This window comes from Schistocerca nitens, chromosome 8, assembly GCF_023898315.1.
Source record: "Schistocerca nitens isolate TAMUIC-IGC-003100 chromosome 8, iqSchNite1.1, whole genome shotgun sequence".
NCBI lineage: Eukaryota > Metazoa > Arthropoda > Insecta > Orthoptera > Acrididae > Schistocerca > Schistocerca nitens.
Genome location: NC_064621.1, coordinates 347,691,983 through 347,719,750, shown reverse-complemented (window position 1 = coordinate 347,719,750; position 27,768 = coordinate 347,691,983). Strand labels below are relative to the sequence as shown.

The window sequence follows — 27,768 nt, the reverse complement described above, 5'->3', positions numbered from 1 at the left end:
TCAGAAAAATTATACTGCCCAGAAAGAAACATGAAGGGAGAAACAAAACAGAACGGAAATACACAAGTAACGAAAGGGTCGCTGTATGGAAAAATATCAACATGGGCGGACTTTCATCAGAAATACGTACAGCGTGGTATAAACCTGTGCCAGTAAGTGAACTACTTCATTATTGTCTGGGAGATCACAATATAATTGAATTCACTAGCATACGAAGTGCGAATTATATAAAACTATCAGGTACTCAGATCACAAACAGAACTATGGAAAAATGCTTAAAATGTCTTCGAAACAACAGCTGCAGCAACCTTTAAAAAATCTTATGTACAAGTTCTGTGGTATATTTTAAAATTTCGTCCCCTAATTTACATCTAAAATTAGTTCAAGCAACACATCAACATACAATAGTGAATATGTCCTGTAAGAAGAAGTTAAAACCAGTGCGCGCCGTGGGTATGAATATTGATCAATATTGCCCCTTAATTTATTATTTGTTTATTTCATTTTTTTAAATTAATCCTTGCATTAATGTAACAGTTTGAAGAAAGGTTTGATAGTGATTGGGTTTGATCAACTTCTTTATACCACTGTAATTCATTGTGTTTTAATACAATGAAAGAAGTTGGTGGAAAATTGCGGTTAGCGTTGCAGCTTCTCGATTATGGGCTTTCGGGCTCAGTTCGCACGCCGATTGGTTTTTCTTTTCTGTTCACGGCTGGATGTGTCTGTTGTCATCATCATTTTATCATCATCGACATGCAAGTCACCGAAGTGAAGTCAAGGAAAAAGACTTGCACCAAGCACCCGAACATTCCAACCATGGTTTCCCGACCAATAAATCCATATGCACATTTCATTTCATTTTACTGACACGCGAGCACAGCTGTGGGTAAAAACTGGTATATAGTGCTTATACAATCCTCAACGTGTTTAATCCATGCCAGTTCATATTGCCAGACTAATATTATAAACGTGAAAGTAACTCCGTGTGTCGCGTTTTCAGGACTAAACCACTGAACCGACATCCATGAAATTTGGCATGAGATAGCATGAACCCTGGTAAAAACGACAGACTACTTTATAAAGTGTGTATTACCAGATATTTATTGATTTGAAGAATATTACGCAACTTAAACAAAAATATTTACTCTCTGAAAAAACTATTTACTCTTTCACTTTGAGCTTCATTATATTTGTGAAAATGCTTTTATTGATTGATATGTTCTACGTAATATGATTCAAAGTAATGAATATACTGTCTATTCAATTTTCAACGTGTTTAATCCATGATTCCATGCTAATACCACCATTAAGAAAGTAACTCACTCTGTTACGTCTTCACGACTGTACAGCTGAACCGTTTCCGATGCTGTTTGGTACGCAGACAGCTTCAGCCCTAAGGAAGATCTTAGGCTACTTTAGAAAGTTGTAGCTTTTTGAGAATTACTAAAATTTTTAAATACGGTGTGCATTAAAGGTATGCAGGCGATGCAGGCGTTACGGTCGGCATCTCTTAGTGTTTATAGATTATTTCGTGACGTGCAAATCCAATGTTATGCGCGTGGTTTATGATGCTGAGTTACTACACTATCTGACGTAGTTGGAGAGTTTTGGTGGCGATACAACAATAAAACCGCAACATACACTACTGGCCATTAAAATTGCTACACTAAGAAGAAATGCAGATGATAAACGGGTATTCATTGGACAAATATATTATACTAGAACTGACATGTGATTACATTTTCACGCTATTTGGGTGTATAGATCCTGAGAAATCAATACCCAGAACAACCACCTCTAGCCGTGATAGCGACCTTGATACGCCTGGGCATTGAGTCAAACAGAGCTTGGATGGCGTGTACAGCGCATGCAGTTTCAACACAATACCACAGTTCATCATGAGTAGCGACTGGTGTATTGTGACGAGCCATTGCTCGGCCACCATTGACCAGACGTTTTCAATTGGTGAGAGATCTGGAGAATGTGCTGGCCAGGGCAGCAGTCGAACATTTTCTGTATCCAGAAAGGCCCTTACAGGACCTGCAACATGCGGTCGTGCATTATCCTGCTGAAATGTAGGGTTTCGCAGGGATCGAAAGAAGGGTAGAGACACGGGTCGTAACACATCTGCAATGTAACGTCCACTGTTCAAAGTGCCGTCAATGCGAACTAGAGGTGACCGAGACGTGTAACCAATGGCACCCCATACTATCATGCCAGGTGATACACCAGTATGGCGATGACGAATACACGCTTCCAATGTGCGTTCACCGCGATGTCAACAAACAACGGATGCGACCATCATGATGCTGTAAAAAGAACCTGGATTCATCCGAAAAAATGACGTTTTGCCATTATTGCACCCAGATTCGTCGTTGAGTAAACCGTAGCAGGCGCTCCTGTCTGTGATGCAGCGTCAAGGGTAACCGCAGCCATGGTCTCCGAGCTGATAGTCCATGCTGCTGCAAACGTCGTCGAACTGTTCGTGCAGATTGTTGTTGTCTTGTAAACGTCCCCATCTGATGACTCCTGGATCGAGACGTGGCTGCACGATCCGTTACAGTCATGCGGATAAGATGCCTGTCATTTCGATTGATAGTGACACGAGGCCGTTGGGATCCAGCACGGCGTTCCGTATTACTCTCCTGAACTCACAGATTCCATATTCTGCTAACAGTCATTGGATCTCGACCAACGCCAGCAGCAATGTCGCGATACGATAAACCGCAATCGCGTTAGGCTACAATCCGACCTTGATCAAAGTCGGAAACGTGATGGTACGCATTTCTCCTCCTTACACGAGGCATCACAACAACGTTTCACAAGGTAACGCCGATCAACTGCTGTTTGTGTATGAGAAATCGGTTGGAAACTTTCCTCATGTCAGCACGATGTAGGTGTCGCCACCGGCGCCAACCTTGTGTGAATACTCTGAAAAGCTAATCATTTGCATATCACAGCAACTTCTTCCTGTCGGTTAAATTTCGCGTCTGTAGCACGTCATCTTCGTGGTGTAGCAATTTTAATGGCCAGTAGTGTATTTGAAACTATTAGTATAAGTCACGCAAACAAAAGTCTGATTCAGCACATTGTTCTAAGAAAGCTCAAGTTTCAAAGTGACTCGAATCCAGCAAACCTCAGAGCACTCTCACTTCATCCAGAACTTGGGTACGGAACGTCAAGCGGCCCCAAGAGCTACAGAGACAGTAGAAGAGTCACAATCCCGTCGCAGTTTATACGTTGAGCGCCACCTGTCTCTTGCTTCTTCCAAGACGCTTGAAGACACAACAACGGCGTAATTTAAGGGCCTTACGACAAACAGAGAATCGTACCTTTACATATGGAACGCTGGAGACATTTGGTAAGGCTGCATTTGATTACGATATATTAAATACCTATGTTGATTATAAATAAGTCGTCATTGGGGTATGATGAAAAATGTAGGCGCCATATTGCTTTAAAATGAAAGGAAGAAATGGTTGGTATGTGTTGTTGTGGTGGCAACGTTTCACAACATGTACTAGGTGAGCCAGAGAACCCACTAAAAGCTCTACTTCTGCACCTATGTAATGAATAGAGGCATTTTTGGATATGATTAGGAATTATAATACATGCTTTCAGATTCGACATAAAAAACAAAGTAATAGAAACACATTCATTATGTAAATGCATACCGAAACAGCATAAATTTATACATATGTCTTCACACCACTATTTAGACAGACAATCGTAAAATCACTAGCTTGCTTATTCACCATCGCTCATCATAACAGAACTACAGATATGCGAGCGAAGCAGCGGGTGACAGGTAGTAAAGATATATATTTGACCTAAAAATGGGATTTTAATTGGAAGTAATGAAAAGAGATGAATGCTACAAATTTTATATAAAACCTTTTTATTTGTCTGACATGTCTGTGAAATGACTACGAAGGCTTTCCCGGCGTAATAATTGATAATATTCTTCTCGGGTATGCAGCCGGATCATAACGTCTTCATGACACAATATTTCCGCGGTCCAACTGGCCGCCATCTTCAGGTGAGAGCGCTGGTGCACAAACTCGCCCTCAGTTCCGGCGAGATTGTGCACCAGCGCTCTCACCTGAAGATGGCGGCCAGTTGGACCGCGGAAATATTGTGTCATGAAGACGTTATGATCCGGCTGCATACCCGAGAAGAATATTATCATGTCTGTGAAATAATAAAAGAAATAGGAAGTTATGACAACAGTAATAAATTAAAAACAATTCATTCGTAGTTTATAATACAAATAGGAAATACTTGGTCTGCTGCTTGTGCCTAGATAATGTGCCTCGATTTGCTTCTAGTAGTTTGAAATGGATAACATCGCACGAAAAAAGTTCTTCAACCGCCGTTTCCACCATTTAGCACTGAACAGTCGTAATGTCCGCTTACAGAAGCTACGTTGTCGCATATCTCTAGAAATCTCTACCGTGAAGTGCGGTTGACGATACTGGAATCGCCCGCATTTCAAGGGCAGGTCTTATCGAACAAGTATAGGAAAACATATGACAGGAGCGCCACGTCAGCATGGGTGAGCGAATATTCCAGCTTTCAAAGCTGAAGACCCTGTCAGTCAGCTGACATTGCTGTTTCTGGCTCTTACACAATTAGTGTTAAGTAGTTGTTATTAACCAAACAGGACTGTGCTATGGGTGAAAGACCGCTGAAGAAGGGGCGACTAATTTCAGTGCATTCGGTCTCTAACGGTTTTACGAGTACGTGGCCTCCATAACGAAATGGTTTCCATTAGTGTAACACTGCTTTTATACACAAAGCGGACACTTACACGGTCCAGTCACGTTAATGTAACCACAAGCTATGTTCGACGTCAACGGGCAATAACCATTCGCAGACGGCAGGTAGCAGCACTAACTATGGTTGTATATAAAGCGTGTCAGTGGACGCGGAAACAGTGCAGTCGTTATAGAAATTGGGAAATGGAGCGATTTGTCTGACGTCCAAAACGACATGGTCATTGGCTTTCGGTCTAAGCATGAAAGCATTTCCAAAACTGTTAAGTATTTAAATTGTTCACCCGCCGCCGTGGTTAAAGTATCCTCCATGACAAAGTGGCGTTATCCAAAACTGGCGCCGAGGTAACAGTGATGCACCACGGGCCACAGATAGTTAACGGAAGACGTAGAAACGATATTCCGAAACGAATACGTATAGCGTAAGTCAAACATTCGAATTAGAATAGAGACCCCACGAACACAAATTTGCTGTGGCAGGTATGAAATATAAACTCCGTTACTCGCTCGTTACACTTGAAGGACAGATGTTGAATGGACCGAAACGAGCCGCCGCATAACAGCGTAGTTGCCTGCTAACTTCGAAAGAAGGTAGATGCGGTCCCTAACGCAACTTATAACATCGTCGAAAATCAGTGCGGACGTGAGAGCTTTGGTACACCCTGTTAAACAAACGGAAAAATGGAGGCGGTACAATTGGAGAGCGATCCGCCTTCACCAACATGCATAAGCAATTCATTAATGTTTGAATTACAAAAAACTAATAATAAAAAAAAATTGCATGGCGCGAGATTCGATCCGGCGACCTTCGGATTACGACCCCGAGCGCTTACTGCTGCGCCACGACACTGTAGAAAATTATTAATCGTAGAGAGTATTTCACCGAAACGGTTTCTTTTAACTGTCGATTTTCTCGACAACGGCTGAGAAGTGCATCTTGGTGCTTTGCCACATTACACCTCTGGCCATGAGCTTTTATTATGCGCAGTATGAATCGAATCTGAATTTCACAATTGGCGGCCTCCCCTTGTTAGCTTGTCACAAATGTTCATCAAATATTATAGATCGCTAAGTAATAATGATACGTTATCGCCGGCGAATAGTTTGTCACTCAGAACCACACAAGGACGTCTTATCGCCGCACGAGCATGTGTATATCACACAAAATGGAAATTCAAGTTTTAATGAGCACCTGGCAGCTTATCTACAGCGCATGATACACTTTAAATCTTTGATTGACTACTTCAAGGTCTAAAGCCCGTCGGGAGCGCGTCACTGGAGCGGAGATCAGAATGGTTTTTTAATGTGCTATTTTAGTGTTATCTAAAGTCTAATTATTCTACAAGCTACAGTAATGAAAGATCTAAAACTGAATAAACCATCCCACTTTTAAATGTTATCATTTCTAAACAGAACAGGGGTGGTTACAATTTAGCTATCGACTGATATCGAATTATTAAAAAAACGACAGACATAAGTTGCCAATAACTTATATAAAAACTGATTCTTAAGAGGTCAAACCTGATAATCTATTCATAAGATCCATTTAATAAGATAACTGTTTAAAAGGAAAAAGCGTAGGGTGACGTTCCATCAGAAGCACTGAATACTTCACAACCTCGTTGTTCCACAACGTTGATATCCATGTAAGTTTCCAAGTTATTGGTATTTTAATGGACAGTGGTACAGTGGTCGTGATGAATTTTACAGTGTCTGATTTATCGAAGCAGTTAACCTCCATTACAATGCAAGAGTTTTGATGTGTCTTCTTGCAAAAATTTGCAAAAGAGAGACTACAATTGTGGTAAGACAACTCGTGGTTTCTGCTACCATATAACATTTCTGCCCATTGAGCTTTGTCAGCCCGCGATTTTTGTGCGAAAAACCTCATGCCACAGACCTCGCTACATGCGACTCTTTAGTGTTTCTAAAATTAAAATCAGTTACTATAGGACACTATTTCGACATTATTTATGGCACTGAGGAAAATTCGCTATGGGCATTGAAGAACGCTCGAAATGAAACTTTCCGGCACTACATGGCAAAGTGGAAAAGCCTCTGGAACACCTGTGTTTTTGGAGGAGGGAAATAATTTGAGGGAGACAAGGATAAAATATCTGTTTTCCTTTAACAACCTCATCTGGACTACAGAAATATTTAATCAGTTTATGTTTTAATTTTTTTTTTACTTTTCTATTGCACCAAGATGAAATTTTAAAGACGTTGTAAACAAATTACCAGTTATTAGATGAAATAGTTTAACTTTGTAATAAACTACCACATAACAAAGAAATCAAGCGATAATTATTGTTGTGATTGACGTTTTTTGAAACAATCTTATATTCACAACTGTTTACACAACCAAGAAGCTAATTCCTTTGTGGCTTCTAATCTCTTCTTTCTTTGAGTTGGTAGTAATAAAATACATGTTTCTTGACAATGAAAAAAATATACATATCGTGGGACTTCACGTGATTTCCTGGGAATTCCTAGAATAATGGGAAAACGCCCTCTTTTGTTTGATTACTAGTGTAGCAGTAGCAATAATTTAACAAAGTTTTTGCAATGATTATAAGTTGTGAAGAAAAACATAGATACTGAGAATGTAACTGCGAAGAAACCCTGGATGACACAAAAAATACTTCAGGTGATAGATGACAGCAGTAAATACAAAAATGATCAAGGAAATTTAGGAATACGGAAACACAAGGCATTTTGGAATGAAATAAATAGGAAAAGCGTGAAAGCCTAGCCGAAATGGCTGCATGAAAAATGTGATGAAATCCAAGAAGAAATGATTGTCGGAGGGACCGATTCAGCATACACAAAATTCAAAACAACTTTCGGTGAAATTAAAAGCAACGGCAGTAACATTAAGCGTGCAGTTGGAATTCTACTATTAAATGCTGTGGAGAGACCGAATAGTTGGAAAGAGTACATCGAATGCCTCTGTGAGGGTGAAGAATTGTGTGTGGACATGATGGAAGCAGAAACAAGAGTCAATAGGGAAGAGTTAGGGGATCCAGTATTAGAATAAAAATTTATAAGAGCTTTGGAACACTTAAGATGAAATAAGGAATAAGGGATGGATAAAATTCCATCGAAATTTCTAAAATCATTGGGTGAAGTGCCAGCAAAACGTTGGGTTGCAGAATGTATGAGACCGGCGATATTCCATCAGACTCCGAAAAGCATCATCCATACAAATCCAAAGACAGCAAGAGCCGAGAAATGCAACAATTATCGCACAACCAGCTTAACAGCTCATGCATAAAAGTTACTGACTAGAATAATAGAAAAGAAAGTTGAGAATGTTTAAAATGAAGTTCATTTTGTTTTAGGAAAGGGAAAGGCAACAGATAGGTAATTCTTACATTGCGGTTGAATCGAAAAACCAAGACACGTTCTTAGGATTTGTCGACATGGAAAAAGCGTTCAGCAATGTCAAATGATGCAAAATGTTCGAAATTCTGAGAAAAATAGGGTTACGCTATAGGAAAAGACAGGTAGTATACAGTATGTACAAGAACCAAAAGGAAAAAATAAGTGTGAGAGACGAAGAAGGAAGTGCTCGGATTAAAAAGGGTGTAAAAACGGATGTAGTCTTCCTTTCCTGCTGTTCCGTCCGTACATCGAACAAGCATACATCGAGATTGAAATTCAAGGTCAGAGGATATCAACGATGAGAGGAATATAACCCATGAGGGGCGGAGCAAGGAGGACAGAAATTGCAGAATAGATCTGGCAAAAAGAGCGTTCATGATCAAGAGAAGTCTGCTAGTGTCAAGAAGGGGTCTTAATTTGAGGAAGAGGTTTCTAAGAATGTAGACTTGGTGTATAACATTGTATGGTAGTGAGACGTGGGCTATGGGAAACCGGAACAGAAGAAAATTGAAGCATTTGAGATATGATGCTACAGATGAATGTTGAAAATTAGGCGGACTGATAAGGTAAGGAACGAGGAGGTTCTCCGCAGAACTGGCGAGGAAAAGAATATGTGGAAAACATTGAGAACTAGAAGGGACAGGATGACAGGACATCTGTTAAGATTTTTTCTTCTTCGGCTTGTGCCTTGTCCTGCAGGTTTCGCAGGGTCGGCAGTGTTACAATCCGATTTGGCATGGTTAATTTAAAGGGGTGGCTGGATGCCCTTCCTGCCGCCACCCCATACCCCCCAGGACGAAATCGGTGTATCCCAGCTGTCTGCGTCTAGTGTAAACCATGAAAAAGTGCGAACATGCTTCAGATGTCTGCGAGTCGTGTAACTGAGTCGGGATGTAAAATGGTTCAAATGGCTCTGAGCACTATGGGACTCAACTGCTGTGGTCATAAGTCCCCTAGAACTTAGAACTACTTAAACCTAACTAACCTAAGGACAGCACACAACACCCAGCCATCACGAGGCAGAGAAAATCCCTGACCCCGCCGGGAATCGAACCCGGGAACCCGGGCGTGGGAAGCGAGAACGCTACCGCACGAGTCGGGATGTAAGGACCAGCCCGGTATTCACCTCATGGGATGTGGAAAACAGCTTGAAAACCACATCCAGACTGGCTGGCACACTGGCCCACTTCGTTAATCCGCCGGACGGATTCGATCCGGGGCCGACGCGCCTACCCGAGTCCACAAAGCAGTTATGAGTAGGTGGAGACAAGGCGGGCAGGGGTCGGAACCCGAGGCCTGGCCGCGATGTCTCCCCCCTCCCGTCCCTGAATCACTCCCTCAAAGTAGCTTTTATATTTATTTGTATTTTATTATCATGATTTTTTTTTTACCAGGAACAGGGAGGCGAGCAATTTTTTTTGTTTTTATGAACAAGGTGTAGGAAAAAAAGAATAATAATACTGATGTAAGCTGAGAGGTGTGAAGCAATATACAGTGGAGTGAGGGAAAAACCAGTGTGTTCTGGTATATTGCATAAAAGAAAGGAGGGGCGTGTCCATGCGCCTACTCCACTGTGGGTTACAATATAGAAAGTAGCGCGGGGAGTCTCAGATGTCAGCAGGGGGGGCGGGAGTGTTGTCGGCGTGTGGCACCATCCAACTGAGCGGGGGTGACGTAAAGATCGCATGTAGGTAATTGGCGAAGAAGGCGCGGTAGCGCGGTCGGTGTTCGACTTGACTGTGGGCGGTTTGTATGTACTGCCAGAAATCAAGGCGTAATTTGTCGCCATCGTTATACATGTAGGTGATCGTCCATCCCTTGACCCATACAATCGCATGATTTTTGGTGGCGGGGAAATAAGTATTCTCAGGATGGATAAAAGTCCATGGGTCAATCGAGTCCGGCGGAACGCGGAGGTAACAGGCAACGAACTGTCGGGCTAGTTTCCAGACGTCACTGGTGGCAGCGCAAGTCAGTTGATGGACATCGTCATCCACGAGGTGGCAAATGGAACAAAGTGGTGAGACCATTAGTCCGATGGCGTGAAGGCGATGATTTGTGGCGAATTTTTCATTTGCGACTTGCTACCATGTTGCCCGGACGTTGGAGGGAAGAAAAGGCTGGTGGATATGACGCCAAACAGTGGGCCACCGCTTGGACGGATGTCTGAGTTCGATATTGTTGCTGGATACGGATCGAAGCAGTGGGGTGTAAAAATCTTTAGGTCGAGGAGAACGCGTGGTCGGTAAGTGTGTGTGAGCATAACTGAAGTCGACGATGAAATCAGAAATGTGCGTCAGATGGTGCTTGTTGTGTCCGACTGGTACTGGTGGTGTTATGGTCGCGGGCACAAGAATTTCCAGCAAGCTGCGCGTAAGAGAGGTGCCCCCGTGCCATTGCTTGTGCATGGTAGACATGTACAAGGACGCCGCTCGGAGTCGCACATTGACAACGCCGAGGCCTCTCGCTCGCATGGGAAGGGTGAGCGTGTCGTAGCGGACCTTCAAGAGCGTACCGGCCGTAAGGAAGTATCCGAAGGCAGCTTGGAGGCTGCGTCCAATTGATGATGGCAGCGGGAGGACCTGTGCGATGTGGACCATTCTGGACGCCACATGTTGATTGAGGTATTGGACACGTTGTAAAGAATCGAGTCGTCGGAGAAGATTTTGTCGCACCGTCGTGCGGATAGTTTGGAGTGCACGCCGAAAATTGATGGCAGCGGAGCGGCGCACGGTGGAGGTGAAAATGATACCAAGGTATCGTAGTTTTTGTACACACGGGAGAGGTGCTAAGTCGTCGTGTGAGAGGCCGCGTCCAATGGGCATCGCCGCGGATTTAGCCACATTCATGTTACTGCCCGCTGCAGCGCCGTACGTTGATATCAAATCAAGTACCGTGTGTGTTTCACTCCGTGAGCGGATCAAGAGGAGGAGGTCGTCCGCATACGCACGACATCGAAAACTGTGCTGTCGCAAAGTGAGACCAGAAAGGTGGCTCGTCAGACTCCCGATGAGTGGCTCCAGGCTTATGGCATAGAGTAGGGTCGAAAGTGGGCAGCCTTGCCGTACGGAACGCCGGATTGCCACTGGTCCCACCACACGGCCATTAACCTGAATCAGCGATTCGGCGGTGCCGTACAGGCGCCGGATAACGTCGATAAAGGCTGGTGGAAAACCCATGCGGTTCATCACCGAGAACAGAAAAGGATGCCGCACTTTGTCGAATGCGCTGTCAAAATCAATGGCAACCACTGCGGCGCGGAGTCTGCACGCCGCTGCCAGTGCAATTAAATCGCGACATTCTCCTGTGGCCGTTTGTATATTAACTGAGCCTCCCGGAGTTGTCTGTTCCGGGGATAGAATGCTAGGCAGGACCTTGCGGCATCGCGTTGCCAGTAGACGTTTAAAAATTTTATAGTCTGCGTTAAGCAGAGTCAGGGGACGGTAATGTGCTGTCGTCACACCTGGTGTCGGTTTGTGGATGGGTATAATAATTCCCGTGACGAAGGACGGCGGTACGGCGTTCCCCATCGTCAGCAGTTCATGAAACATCGTTCTCCACCGTGACGCCATTAGTGTGAGGAAAGCGCGATAAAATTCTATCGGCAATCCGTCGACACCAGGTGACTTATTCAGAGCGCCTTTTTTGATTGCATCATGGACTTCGTCACGCGTAATTGGCTCCATCATTTCGTCCGCTTCGTCGTTGGTGAGGGTGCGAGTTACGTGTGGTAACACAGACTCCTCAGCGTGGTTGTCGGTAGTCTCCTCCTGGTACATTGTGCGGTAGTGGTCGACAAAGGCACTGATGATTTCAGCTTGGCAAGTGACGTGCTGGCCGTGACAGGTGTTGATCTCGGTGATGAGTTGTTGTCGTCGATGTTTCCTATCGGAGGCGATGTGATGCATGGTGGGATGTTCTTGTTCCGCCGAATCTTGACATCGGGTTCGCACTATAGCCCCCTGCAGTCTATGGCATGTCAACGTTATAATTTGCGCCTTAATCCTGCTGCGTTCCCTCTGGGTGTCGGGGGTGGGCGGTTGGGCGTCCAGGTTGCGGAGAACGGCGTAGAAATAGTCGGTAGTGTGCCGGCGCCACGCAACTACTTCCTTTCCATACTGAATCAAAGTACGTCGAATGGCAGGTTTGGCACATTCCAGCCACCAGGTCAAGGTCGAGCAGTATGTAGGTAAGCGACGTTCACAGGTGGCCCATGTCTCGGTAACACGTTGAAGACATTCGGGATCATGAAGGTGGGTGGTGTTTAGCTTCCACGGTGCACGACTACGCCAGACCACTTGCTTGGGGAAGAGAATGTTGCAGATGTAGGCACAGTGGTCCGAAAATGCCAGGGGCCAAAGTTCTGCACCTTGGACTGCAGGTTTGAGTTCCCGAGAGACGTAAATCCTATCAAGGCGGCTCGCGGAGTGACTCGTCTGGTAAGTATATCCAGGCGCGTCGCCGTGTCGAACTTCCCAAGTGTCGCGGAGCAACAGATCGCGGACGACAAGACGCAGTTCTTGACAGGTGTTGTAGTGGGGCACTTGATCTTTGGGGTGCAAGACACAATTAAAATCACCCCCAAGCAAGTAATGGTCGCAGCGTCCAAGAAACAAAGGAGCGATTTCTTCTGAATAGAAGAGTGCCCTGTCGCGTCTGCGGGTGGAGCCTGACGGAGCGTAAATGTTGACGATACGCGTCCCCATCAGGGTGACGGCCATGCCTCTGGCAGATGGAAGGTATGTGATATCGGTCACTGGAATGCCTTCTCTGGCGTAGATGGCTACGCCGCGTCCCAGGTGGTCACCAGGAGAAGGATAAGTGTTATATCCCGCGACGTCTGGAAGTGTGGCCAAGTGTACTTCCTGTAGTAGTGCGATATCGACGTCCGACGCCCATATCATCTCTCGCAGCAGTTGAAGTTTCACGGGTGAGCTAATGGTGTTAGTGTTGATCGTCGCTATTCGGTAGGTTTGGAGCCGTACCCCGCCGTGGAGGGGAACTCCACCGGCGGAGGATGAAGAGGGGCGAGGTAACGGCGAGTCGTGCCGTACGCCACCTGACAACGTTATCAGCGGCGTAACGATGCTTCCGTCTGGGGTAACTCTGTCCCCAGCGTGTGGTCCGGGTCCTCATCGACGTCCTCACTCCACACCACTGAAGGCGCTGTCGTTGTGATGGTCGTACGTTCCACGTCGGTCGTAGGGGCGGAGGACGTCTCGGCGGCAGTCGCAGCGGTGGAGTCCATTGGTTCAGGAGCACCTGGGCGAGCCAGTAGAGTAGGCATCGACACAGCCACAGTCGGCGTCATGTTGTCCTCATTCGTATCGTCGTGTAGGTTCTCCGAGGCCTCGTCGGGTCGGACGGCCTCTGGAGCATCAGGGGGAGGTGATCCGTCTCGTTCCGAGACCGTATGGCGCCTCCTCTTGCGCCTCTTAGGTGAACGTTGTTTGCGGGTTCGTCCCTCCGTGTCAGAAGACGGAAGGGAGTCGCGTCGCTCTGAGAGGAAGGTCGTCGCGGGAACGTCAAATGAAGGGGCGTCCATATGGTCGGGCGGGTGGGGGTCGGAAGTCGTCGCTGTTGGTAGTGGCGCCGGAGTAGCACCAGGCTGTGAGCGCGAAGTGTCGGCCCCGGCGGTATCTGTAGCAGCTGGAAGAGTCACCGGTACATGGTCCGACAGGCGGCGGCCGGTGGGAGGAGAAGAGAGCGCCGATGCGTAGGTGATCGGTAAAACCGTCGTCGGAGCCGGAGGTGCCACGGTAGCGGTTGGCAATTGGGTGATTCGTCGCTGAAGACACTCAGATCTGAGGTGGCCTTCTTTGCCGCACCCGGAATAGGTCTTGGGTTGGCCGTCGTATATGACAACCGCGCGGCACCCGCTAATTTGCAGGTAAGATGGCACGTGGCGATGGAGATCGATGGTGATCTGCCGTACACCGTTAAGAACGGGGTACGTTTGGAATTGCGCCCAGCGTTCGGCAGTATGGCCATGTACAGTGCCATATGGGCGGAAAGCCGCGATAACGTCTTCCGCCGGGAGATCGAACGGGAGTTCGAAAACTCGTATGGTGCGCATTCCTAAGCCGGCGTGGTCGACATTGACCGCTCCGACATTGCCGTCGGCGTGGCAAAAGCGTAATCCATGGTTGGTGTCACGAAGTATTCTTTCACATACCGCGTCACTGACGAGTTTGACGTACACCGTACTGCTTAATATGGACAAATGGATGCCCAAGATGTGGGAAGCTGGGATCTTAGCAACGTCGTGTAGGAAGCGTTCCACTTCCAAGGCCCTTGGTCGTGCGTAGTCGTTGCAGAAGGTGAATCGTAATGTTAATTTTCTAAAACGGTTGGCCATGGTTCTAATGCACGTAAGCGACACGTAAGTGACGGCCGCGGAAATGTAAACAACAGCGAGCGCGCGCGCTCCGCAGGCGGAAACAACAACACATCCGCACTGCACGGCGGCAAAAGCCGGACTGATCGGCTAACCTGGAGGTAGGACAACTGTTAAGATATTAAGGAAAGCTTCCTCGGTACTAGAGGGGACTGTAGATGGTGAAAACTGTAGAGAAAGACGGAGACTGGTATACACCTAGGCCATTATTGAGGACGTAGGTGGCTACTTTGAGATGAAAAGGAGGAACAGGAGAGAAATTTGTGGCTGGCCACATCAAACCATTCAGCAGGCTGATGACTCAAAAGAAATTTTTTTTCATCCTGTTGTACGATTCTGGATACATATGAACAGCTACATTAAACTCTTTCGTGGACTGACGAGAGTACGTGCCAGTCAGAGGTAGCACAGTTTGCTAAATAGGTTGGTTTGTTGACTTGGGTGAGGGGACAAAACTGCTAGGTCATCGGAAGAATTGGGAAGGAAGTCAGCCGTGCCCCTTCAAAGGAACCATCTCGGCATTTTCCCGGAACGATTTAAGGAAATCGCGGAAAACCTAAATCAGGACGGCCGGACGCGGGTTTGAGCCGTCGTCCTCCTGAATGCGAGTTGCTAAATAGTATTGATGGCCCATAACTTCTTTCTTGAAAATTTTTAGTTCTGGCTTGACAAAGTCACCTTTACTGGCAGAGTCACTGTCAGGCGATTTTTGTTCCTTATACATTCGAAGTTCGTTCAAAATACTCACGTAATAATCAGCAGTTAATGTTTTATATTGCCGGCCGAAGTGGCCGTGCGGTTAAAGGCGCTGCAGTCTGGAACCGCAAGACCGCTACGGTCGCAGGTTCGAATCCTGCCTCGGGCATGGATGTTTGTGATGTCCTTAGGTTAGTTAGGTTTAACTAGTTCTAAGTTCTAGGGGACTAATGACCTCAGCAGTTGAGTCCCATAGTGCTCAGAGCCATTTGTTTTATATTTTAAAAGATAATCAATAAGTTCAAATGGTTCAAATGGCTCTGAGCACTATGGGACTCAACTGCTGAGGACATAAGTCCCCTAGAACTTAGAACTACTTAAACCTAACTAACCTAAGGACAACACACACATCCAAGCCCGAGGCAGGTTTCGAACCTGCGACCGTAGCGGTCGCGCGGTTCCAGACTGTAGCGCCAGAACCGCTCGGCCACCAGCGGCCGGCAATCAATAAGAAAAATCCTTTTGGAACCCTTTGACTGTCACTTTTTCCGGAGTTAAAGACATTAATGTGTGGTCATTTTAATTATTTCCGTAGTCAGAAGTAGCAATATGAAAAATTATGTCTCACAGTTTAATTTGCAAACCGAGAATGTTTGAGACGTACAGAGTTATTGATAAGTACCTCCGGGGTTTGAGAAGGCGACTCCGCTAAAACTACAAGACACGGAAAACAGACACACATCCGTCAATGGACAGAGCATCTCTTCAAGTTGTTAACTCACGCAACAGATGCCCACTATGGGCACCATTACTGACGCGGTAAACGTCATTAAGTGAGTCCAATGTATTGACTTGAGCTGTCCGTTACTGTCCGCTTGTCCGCTTCAGTAGCTGAGGGGTTTTGCACTGCAGATTGTATACGATGGGCCCGTTTTCGATTCCCGGCCGCGTTGGAAGTTTTCTCCACTTGTGAACTGGTTTTTTTACTGTCCTTAAATTCGTATTGTCGTAACTGATAAGCAAATCGTCTCCAATACATTGTCGTATGTCTTTCCATTACTGCGATGGCTGAGTGGGCACGAATTGAAAGCCGATGAACTGAAATGAAAACAAAATAGAATCTGTCCACCAAGGCGCGACAGCTGCACTTTTTGCAAATCTAATCATTAGGTTGCCTATCTGTAGGTACGAAATAATTCGATCTATAATACAGAACAGATTTTTAAGAAAGAAACATGAGTCGGCCGAAGTGGCCGTGCGGTTAAAGGCGCTGCAGTCTGGAACCGCAAGACCGCTACGGTCGCAGGTTCGAGTCCTGCCTCGGGCATGGATGTTTGTGATATCCTTAGGTTAGTTAGGTTTACCTAGTTCTAAGTTCTAGGGGACTAATGACCTCAGCAGTTGAGTCCCATAGTGCTCAGAACCATTTGAACCATTTTTTTTCGGCACCGCAGCAAGGTGTCGACACGTGTGTAGAAAAGGCCACAAGTCAGAAGCTCATATGAGTTGTAAGTTGGGTTAATTATGTTACGTTGGCAACAAATTTGGCCATAATTCCGTCAGCGTGGACGTGACATACGATCGGAATGCCGTTTCACCCCTTCTCTTGACACTGCTACGATGGAGATCAGATCCGCGACGCCCAGTGTTGAAATCATACGGTTGTCTTACGAGAGGCCGAGGGAAACATTTCAGACACACCGCCGCTCAGAATCAATACGAAAGGACCTCAGGCTGTGGCACAGAGGCTGCCAATGAAACCACCCCTTACCTTGGAAAGTTGATTCACGCAACAATAGTTGGTAGTGTAATGAGCAACAGGAAGACGTTCTTGATAACCTTCGACACTGCCAGCACCCTCGGACGTTTCGACTGTTCGCCAAGGACACTGTGTGCACTACATCCCCATTGAATTTGATGGTACCCCTTTGGAATGCACCGCTACTGATGCAGTATCGTCAATGACCGCACCGTGGCACACAGCGTTTCGTGGCCAGGAATTAGAGATGGGCAAACTCGTTCATCCATGAGAAATAGTTCACTGGTGATCGCTCTTTTTTGGGAACCATTAATTTTTACTCGTTCACCGTTCGTTTGTGCACCGTTCGTTCGCCCCTGGAGTACAGAGTTATTGTTCATTACAGAAGTCTCATACACTTGTAGAGGTACTTTTCGTGAGTCTGCAAAACATCTCGTTCAGCCAACTGTAGCGTTATGTGGCTGACTGCAGTGAAATAATAAAAGGTGGTGCACGTAAAACCCGCCCCGAGTACAGACTGCTCACAAATCACGCACAATTTGTTGACCGCTACGAGCAGAATAGATTTAAAAAAAAATATGGTTCAAATGGCTCTGAGCACTATGGGACTTAACATCTGTGGTCATCAGTCACCTAGAACTTAGAAATACTTCAACCTAATTAACCTGACACCACACACATCCATGCCCAAGGCAGGATTCGAACCTGCGACCTTAGCGGTCACGCGGTTCCAGACTGAAGCGCCTAGAACCACACGGCCACACCGGCCGGCCAGATTAGATAAACGTGTAATAATTAGGAAGTGAAGAAATAACAGATAAGATAATGCAAACAACTTCGAAACAATAGATGACGATTGGTGGGCGACAATGAGCACTCTAGTACTCAGGGCCGATTTTTCGTGCGCCACCCTGTACCACTGAAATAATATTGTAGAAGTTATCATATTCTCTTTACAAAATGTGACACCTGACACTCTATTAAGAAGCGTGGGCTTCATTCGGTTGTAATTCGGTCTCTGCCTTGAAACAAACTTGCCTTTTTATAAGTATGTCTTCTGCTGTTAATCGAAATAGCGAAGTAAGTTGATATGCCCTTTTGTTACCTGAAAAGATGTATGTAATACATACCACGTAATTTTTATGTAATGTACGTAATTATAAAATACATTTTAACTACCGATCTTGGACGCTGAATAGAATACGAAAAGAACCACAAGTCCAGAGTTCAAAATAGGTTTGAAACTCATGGGCGCCGGGCGGAGTGGCCGTGCGGTTCTAGCCGCTACAGTCTGGAGCCGAGCGACCGCTACGGTCGCAGGTTATGATCCTGCCTCGGGCATGGTTGTGTGTGATGTCCTTAGGTTAGTTAGGTTTAATTAGTTCTAAGTTCTAGGCGACTGATGACCTCAGAAGTTAAGTCGCATAGTACTCAGAGCCATATGAACCATTTTTTTAACACATGGGCGAGCGCAGCGAACTATACGAACAACTGGATGCTGAACTAACTAAAAGGAGCAGTCGGTGGTGGGACTGCTACGAGCAGCCACACGAGACGGAGACCGAGACCGAGACCGAGACCGAGACAGAGGCCGAGACCGAGACAGAGACGGGAACGGGACCGAGGCAGGAAGGAGAACGGCCGAAGTGCCGTTGCGGGAACGAGACCGACCGTTTCGCGTTCCCGGGAACTCTAAGCAGAACTTTGGAAGACCGTTCCTTAGAATTCGTTCCTCGCTCTTTTCGTTCATCTTTGTGCACCGTTCCTTTGGACGCATTAGATCGCGAACGACCAATCTCCACCAGGAATCAGATGACGTTCAGCTCGCGCCGATAGGCCGCGGCGGCACCGCCTCTTGACAGCGCAGGTGCAACCACCCCTAAGCCACTTCCGCGGTAACTCCACCAACGCCAGCCGGCGTACATAAGGAAAATAGCAACCTACTGACTATGGGCCCATCGCGCCGTACCACGCCACCGCGGATTCACCGGCGGCCTATGTACTCCTGCGCGCCCGGAATAGTTAAAAGCGCATGCCCCGCAACCGACAGCAGTGCGAAGTCAGGCTGCTGTCACGCGAAATGTTTGGACTCAATCTTTATAACAACATACTTGAAGTGATAGTGTTGTATGATCGTAATAAGGCCTCAGTGTACAATTCCGTTTGCCAGTGTTTTTATTCTGATCTTGTGTGATCTTCAATCGAGAAATTAAACTAGTTTTTCCACTCACGCCGCCACACTTTGTTGTTGAACACTTCCCGGATACAATAACTGCAGTTTTTGCTCTCATGTACAGGTTGAAAACATCACAGACCATTCATAACGATTCGACGATATTTGAACGTAATCCGCATATCTCACGCGACCAATATCGGCGTCCGATGGAAACTTGCCATTCTGTTACCAACTTTGATATGCCGTGAGCTGGTATCATTCCTGATACATTAATGTTGCACTCCACCATGATCACGACAAAATGGGCGCGCAATACTGGAGGACTGAAAAAGCGCAAGTACCCTTTGCTGCTTCGGATTACTTTCAAATTTAACATAATGTTCTGAATGGTCCCTAGTGATTCTAGCCTGTGCACGGGAGCGAAAACTGCGTTCGCACTGCACGGTTCAATGCGGACGCAGCCCCATAAGGTCGTTAGAGAAGGGCTGAAATGTCTGAGGGTGTCAGCAGTATCGAAGGTTGTCAAAAAAGTCTTTGTGCCACTCATCGCAGTGCGAACTATTGTATTATACTGCAAAATGTGTGGGAATAAACTCCCCAAATAAAGAAGTGTGTTGAAAGTACCTGGCAGATTAAAACTGTGTGCTGGACCGAGACTCGAACTCGGGACCTTTGCCTTTTGCGGGCAAGTGCTCTACCAACTGAGCTACCCGAGCACAACTCACGAGCCGTCCTCACAGCTCTACTTCTGCCAGTACCTCGTCTCCTACCTTCCAAACTTTACAGAAGCTCTCCTGCGAACTTCGCGGAACTATAGTTCAATTCTTTTATCTTGGCGGCTCGCGCATGCCCGCCTAGACGCGGGAGATTGCTGCGTTGCCAGTTGCACACGACGCACGCGGCAAGAGAAGCAGCGCCATAGTATAGCATAGTTCGCAAGCTTACGTTTAGGGGGGAACGCGCAGTTCATGAAGTAAAGCCACCACGGCCGCATTAACCCTTTCGCTGCTACAAAGAATTGTTTATTTCCTATTGTACTTCGACGAAGCGTAAGTAATTCATAGTCATACCAACAGTGTTTATAAGTAGTTGCGTGAGGTGTTAGAGTCCTTATGGAGTTACACTGTTCGATGAGTTGAGGTAGCGGAACGGTTACGGTGTTGGGCTGCCATGTGAAAGGTTACGAGTTCAAACCTTGTGCAGTGCTTAACATTTTCTTTATTTAAAAACAATATTGGAGTGCCTTACTTCGCGAATTTCATTCGTTCGAATGAAATTTCTTGTGCTTTGCCTCTACATTAACTTTTTCGCTGCTGCAAACACGTGCTCCCTGCATTCAGCGCTGTGGGCGATTTTGTCACTGCACTGCTCGCCTGTGCAGACACATTGTGTTCCGACTGCTTTGACACTCTTTATCATTCGATTCCACAAAAACTATTTGGCTCAAAAATTAGATTCTTGACTGATACCTTCCCCCCATAAATGACTTACTTTTGTTTCGATGTTCAACGCAGTTATTATGCAGCATTAAATATAGTAAACCATTGCACGAAATTTTGAAGACTTTGCAGAGGTAAAGTCCATAGAGTATACTTTCCGGATGGTCGATTTTAGTTGCCACAATGTTGAGAATGCAATGTGGACAAGATACCTATATATTTCATTTAATTTAAGTACCACATAAGTGTCGTATGTAATATTGAGAAATATTCCACCTTTCGCGACTGTAACGAAAGTTTTACTTACACTGGGCACGTTTGGCTTTATTTTAAAGCACTTCAATCAATCAAAAGGAAGTAGACAAACAAAACTGTGGACTTACAAAAACATTAGGACCTGAATATACCGTCTGTCAGTGAAGTGCTCAGAGCTATGTCAAATATAATTTTGTGTGTGGCACACACAAACAGCATTTATTTGCTAAAACACTGATGAGCCAACACAAACGTTGAATATTGTGCTACCGCAGCACAAAACTACGAAAGGTGACTTGGCAATGGAGGACACAAAATACAGTCCTCTTATGATGCTTCAAAAGAGAGAAACGCGTCTGGTCTAAATAAGTCGCTTATTACAGTTGCAGAAGAGGGATATATTTCAATACCATTGGTAAAACTGCGACTGTGGAACAAAAACAAGAAATAGAACATGAATACCATTGTGTATGTGCCATACCTTTCACTGATGGAAGTGCTTTAAAATAAAGCCAAACGCGCCCTGTATAAATAAAACTTTTATTACAGTCGCGAAAGACGGAATAAAATGGCTCTGAGCACTATGGGACTCAACTGCTGTGGTCATTAGTCCCCTAGAACTTAGAACTAGTTAAACCTAACTAACCTAAGGACATCACAAACATCCATGCCCGAGGCAGGATTCGAACCTGCGACCGTAGCGGTCTCGCGGTTCCAGACTGCAGCGCCTTTAACCGCACGGCCACTTCGGCCGGCGAAAGACGGAATATTTCTCAATATTACATACGACACCTATATGGTACTTAAATTAAATGAGATATTGTTATACAGTAAATATTATATGAAATTTAGATATCTCGTCCACATTTCATTCTCAACATTGTGGCAACTAAAATTGACCATATGGAAAGTATACGCTATGGACTTTTACCTCTGCAAACTCTTCAAAATTTCGTGCAATGGGTTAGGTTAGGTTAGGTTAGGTTAGGTTAGGTTAGGTTAGGTTAGAATGCTGCACATCAAAACAAAATTAAGTCATTTATGGGGGGAAGGTATCAGTCAAGAAGACGTGTAAAAATCAAATTTTTTGGCCAAATAGTTTTTGTGAAATCGAATGATAAGTGTGTCAAAGCAGTGGGAACACCATGTGTCTGCGCAGGCGAGAAGTGCAGTGATGACAAAATCGCGCCCAGCGCGGAATGCGGGGAGCACGTGTTTGCAGCAGCGAAAAAGTTAATGAAGAGGCAAAGCACAAGAAATTTCATTCGAACGAATAAAATTCGCGAAGTAAGGCACTCCAATATTGTTTTTAAATAAAGAAAATACTAAGCACTGCACAAGGTTTGAACTCGTAACCTTTCACTTGGCAGCCCAACACCGTAACCGTTCCGCTACCTCAACTCATCGAACAGTGTAACTCCATAAGGACTCTAACATCTCACGCAACTACTTATAAACACTGTTGGTATGACTATGAATTACTTACGCTTCGTCGAAGTACAATAGGAAATAAACAATTACCGCTGTTCTTTATTGCGAAAAAGCAGTTCGTGAGATTGAAACAAACACCTTTCCTTGCTATCGCCTGAATTAGAAGTCTTATTGCTTGTTTGGTTTAATTAATTAATAGAATATGAAGCGATTGGTATAAAGAATGCTTTTTCCAAACTTTCTATAAAAGAAAGTCTGCTATCAAGACATTGCTTTTGTTCTATTACTTTATTTATGACTGAACGTTTCTAAAACTGAAGACACTCGTCCATGCTCTGCACTGCAGTCGAGATCTGGCAACGTCGTTCTCTGTTCATTGGCTAACTGCGTTTTGTGACGTCAGATGCGCAGAACGAACCTAAACTCGGCCGCCAAGATATATGACGCGCACTTTAGCACTCCTGAAAGAAAGGATATTACGGAGACATGGCTTAGCCACAGCCTTGGGGATGTTTCCAGAATGAGATTTTCACTCTGCAGCGGAGTTTGGAAGGTAGGAGACTAGGTACTGGCAGAAGTAGAGCTGTGAGGACGGGTCGTGAGTCGTGCTCGGGTAGCTCAGTTGGTAGAGCACTTGCCCGCGAAAGGCAAAGGTCCCGAGTTCGAGTCTCGGTCCGGCAGACAGTTTTAATCTGCCAGGAAGTTTCATATCACCGCACACTCCGCTGCAGGGTGAAAATCTCATTCTTAAAGAAGTGTGTTCATTGACGTCCTGTATGCCATCCCCAGAGGCCTTTTCGCGTATGCCTGAAATGTTTTCCTCGGCCACTGATAAGAAAACGGCGGTATTTCAACGCTGGGTGTCGCGGAAGCGTCAAAAGAAGAAGTGAAATGTGGGTAAGAGGGACTATGACGACCTTTCCATCATGTGACACATCCACGGTGCTGCTGGGTGGAATCGTGGTGCAAGTTGTGGCCAATGTGACATCATTAACCCATCTTATACGAACTTCTGAGCTGTGGCCTTTTTTCCGCGAGTCTGGACACCTTGCAGTTTGAAGCGTCGGCGCGCACGAGCGTGACGCCACGCATTCGCACCGTTATAGAGGAACTTTGTACGCACTTTTGAGCCAAATTTTAAATTTATACATCGCAGTGGTGGAGAGCCAGCCTTGGGAGAGCCAGTCCTAACAAAACTCTACCATCTGGTGAGCAAGATGTATGAGACAGGCGAAATTCCCTCAGACTTCAAGAAGAATATAATAATTCCAATCCCAAAGAAAGCAGGTGTTGACAGATGTGAAAATTACCGAACCATCGGTTTAATAAGTCGCAGCTGCAAAATACTAACGCGAATTCTTTACAGACGAATGGTAAAACTGGTAGAAGCCGACCTCGGGGAAGATCAGTTTGGATTCCGTAGAAATGTTGGAACATGTGAGGCAATACTGACCCTACGACTTATCTTAGAACAAAGATTAAGGAAAGGCAAACCTACGTTTCTAGCATTTGTAGACTTAGAGAAAGCTTTTGACAATGTTGACTGGAATACTCTCCTTCAAATTCTGAAGGTGGCAGGGGTAAAATACAGGGAGCGAAAGGTTATTTACAAGTTGTACAGAAAGCAGATGGCAGTTATAAGAGTTGAGCTACATGAAAGGGAAGCAGAGGTTGGGAAGGGAGTGAGACAGGGTTTTAGCCTCTCCACCATGCTATTCAATCTGTATATCGAGCAAGCAATAAAGGAAACAAAAGAAAAGTTCGGAGTAGCTATTAAAACCCATGGAGAAGAAATAAGAAATTGAGGTTCGCTGATGACATTGTAATTCTGTCAGAGACAGCAAAGGGCTTGGAAGAGCAGTTGAACGGAATGGGCAGTGTCTTGAAACGAGGGTATAAGATGAACATCAACAAAAACAAAATGAGGATAATGGAATGTAGTCGAATTAAGTCGGCTGATGCTGCGGGAATTAGATTAGGAAATGAGACACTTAAAGTAGTAAAGGAGTTTTGCTGTTTGGGGAGTAAAATAACTGATGATGGTCGAAGTAGAGAGGATATAAAATGTAGACTGGCAATGGCAAGGAAAGCGTTTCTGAAGAAGAGAAATTTGTTAACATCGAGTATTCATTTAAGTGTCAGGAAGTCTTTTCTGAAAGTATTTGTACGGAGTGCAGCCATGCATGGAAGTGAAACGTGGACGACAAATAGTTACGACAAGAAGAGAATAGAAGCTTTCGAAATGTGGTGCTACAGAAGAATGCTGAAGATTAGATGGGTAGATCACATAACTAATGATGAGGTATTGAATAGAATTGGGGAGAAGAGGACTTTGTGGCACAACTTGACTAGAAGAGGGATCGGTTGGTATTGCATGTTCTGAGGCATCGAGGGATCACCAATTTAGTACTGGAGGGCAGCGTGGAGGGTAAAAATCTTAGAGGGAGACCAAGAGATGAATACACTAAGCAGATTCAGAAGGATGTAGGCTGCAGTAGGTACTGGGAGATGAAGAAGCTGGCACAGGATAGAGTATCATGGAGAGCTGCATCAAACCAGTCTCAGGACTGAAGACCACAACAACAACAATGGGTGGAAATTACGGGGTTTCGACAAAGTTCTCCTTTAATGATTTTGCGCAGTGTGCTTCCGTAGGATCCTACCAATAAATCTGGTAACCGATTTTCCAACAATTTTGATGTGATCGTACCACCTTAAATCGCTCGGTGCTTGTACTCTTAAATACTTAAAGTTTGTGACTGACTCGGCTGTCTAATTTATGTTTAGTCACTTGGGAGGTCAAGAAAATCTGCTAAGACTTCCACTGTACGACTATTGGCGACACATCGCTCGAAACAGTAACAACCCTAAAATACTTGTGAGTAACCATCAAAAGCGACCGAAAGTGGAATGACCGTGAGGAAGTCTCCGCTGCGTGAGGTGGGTATTGATTAGGTTCTTTGTTGGTTCGTCAGCCGTCCCTAGGTCGAGTTGCCACCCGATTGTTTAGTGTTACGCCTGGCTGCCTGTCTCACCTAAACTGTTGGCAGACCCTTGGAACACTTCTGAGCACCACTGTTTGTTGTTTGTGATTGTCATTTTATTTGGTCGCAGCTAGTGTGCCAGGCCGTCAGCCCTGTAGTAATGTTGTCTGCTTTAAGTTTAGTAAATGGCCTTTAAACGAACTTCATAACAACTTTAAGATTAGGCCTGCAGCCATGTTTCATTTAAAATTCTTGTTGCTCTGCATTCAGGCCTTCAGCGGCGTTTGTTTGAGAATCTGTGGCTTTAATACGTAAATCCTTGTCTGTAAGGTTTTACTTTAATTATCTAGTATTCTTGAAACGGCCTTCAGCCGCGTTCTGCAAATTTTTATCTTAAGGATGTCTTTAATTACTCTTGAGTAACTGTTTGGGCCTTCAGCCGACAAAAATCTTCAAGTACTGTGTATTGGCTTATCTTTAAAATCTTTATTTTATTATGTAAAGAAAATTTTTTGTAACTGGGCTTTCAGCCGACGAATTAACTTGAATTTTCCTTAATAGCCGGCGCTGTAGAGCTCTACGAACGCCGCTCTACTTTCAGCCCAGTCCATCAAGAGCAGACGGCCGAGAATCTTCGCCTTAGCTTAGTTTGCTATTGAGACTGTGTGCCGGTTACTACGGGTCTACGACGTCGCACCTATGTGCTCATCACCTACAGTTATGTAATAGGTTTGCATATGTTTATTCACTAGTAAAGGTACTTTAACTGTATTTGCAGTACCGAATTGGTTTACCTCACCTGCTCCTACTCGCTTCCTTCATTCGGCTTATGTTACAGATATCAGGAGCAGACCCAAGCGCCGCCTTCCAGGCGGCATACAAAAATCTACATCTACATCATACTCAGCAAGCCACCTAATGGTGTGTGGCGGAGGGTACTTTCGGTATCACTATCTGATCTCTCCAGTCCTGTTCCACTCGCGAATAGTGCGTGGGAAGAATGATTGTCGGTGAGCCTCTGTATTGCCTCTAATTTCTCGATTTTTTTTCTCGTGGTCAATACGTGAGATGTATGTGGGGGGAAATAATATGTTGTCTGACTCCTCCTGAAAAGTGCTGTCCCGAAATTTCAGTAGTAAATCTCTCCGTGATGCACAACGCCTCTCTTGTAACGTCTGCCAGTCGAGTCTGTTTAGCATCTCCGTAACGCTCTCTCGCCAACTAAACGATCCCGTGACGAAACGCGCCGCTCTTCGTTGGATCTTCTCTATCTCCTCTATCAGTCCTACCTAAAAGCGATCCCAGATAGATGAACAATACTCAATAATCGGGCGAACAAGCGCCCTATAAGCCACTTCTTTCGTGGATGAGTTACATTTCTTTAAGATTCTTCCCATGAATCTGAGTATGGTGTGTGCTTTTCCCACTATCTGTTGTATATGGTCATTCAATTTAAGGTCGCTCTGGATAGTTTCGCCTAGATATTTTTACGGCAGACGCTGCCTCCAGCCGTTTGTCATCAATAGTGTAGCTGTACAATAGTGGATTTCTTTTCCTATGTATGCGCAATATGTTATATTTATTTACGTTCTGGGTCAACTGCCAGAGTCTGCAGTATTCGTCAATTCTCTTCAGGTCGTTCTGCAAATTCTTACTATCTTCTGGCGTTTCTACTTCGGTACAAACAACTGCATCATCAGCGAATAGCCTTAAGGAGCATCCGACGCTTTCTACTAGATCACTTATATATATTGTAAACAGCAACGGTCGTATCACACTCCGGATATTACCTTTACATCTGTCGATTTAGTTCCGTTAAGAGCGACATGTTGAGTCCTATCTTTAAGAAAGTCTTGAACCCAATCGCAGGTCTGTTCCGATACTCCGTAAGCTCGTAATTTTTCATTAAAAGCCAATGCGGGACGTTGAGTGTGCTCCCTGCCGCCGTTGGATAAGCAGCTGCAGCAGCAAGTCGTATACTCCTAGCTCACTCATTTCTTACATAGTTTAATTCTTAATTTCTTTGCGTGTTTTTGGTACTTGCATTGTTTGATACATAAATTTCGGGCGTATTATAGTATTTGAGAGTTGTAGCATCGCGTTTTAGTACCTGAATAGTGTAAATTCGCGTAGTCGTTTGTCTTTTGTTTTTGTTTTGAACGGCCAGTGTTGGTTGGTCACAGTCAGTGTGCTCCCTGCCGCCGTTGGATAAGCAGCTGCAGCAGCAAGTCGTATACTCCTAGCTCACTCATTTCTTACATAGTTTAATTCTTAATTTCTTTGAGTGTTTTTGGTACTTGCATTGTTTGATACATAAATTTTGGGCGTATTATAGTATTTGCGAGTTGTAGCATCGCGTTTTAGTACCTGAATAGTGTAAAATCGCGTAGTCTCCTTCCGCTGCCGAGCAGTGTGTCAGCAGTGCGTTAGTAGCAGCATTACTGCATTTACTAGGCAATCTTGTATTTT

At 45.1% G+C, this 27,768-nt stretch overlaps 1 protein-coding gene and 1 non-coding gene across 8 annotated transcripts in view; both read left to right on the top strand.

Moving 5' to 3' along the window:
* LOC126198547 (brachyurin-like) overlaps positions 1-27,768 on the top strand; it is a 443,832-nt gene that overhangs the window by 373,218 nt on the left and 42,846 nt on the right. The gene's annotated exons all lie outside the window — the stretch shown is intronic.
* On the top strand, positions 22,922-22,996 carry Trnas-cga (transfer RNA serine (anticodon CGA)). The gene has a single exon. It is a non-coding gene; the product is annotated as a tRNA-Ser (tRNA).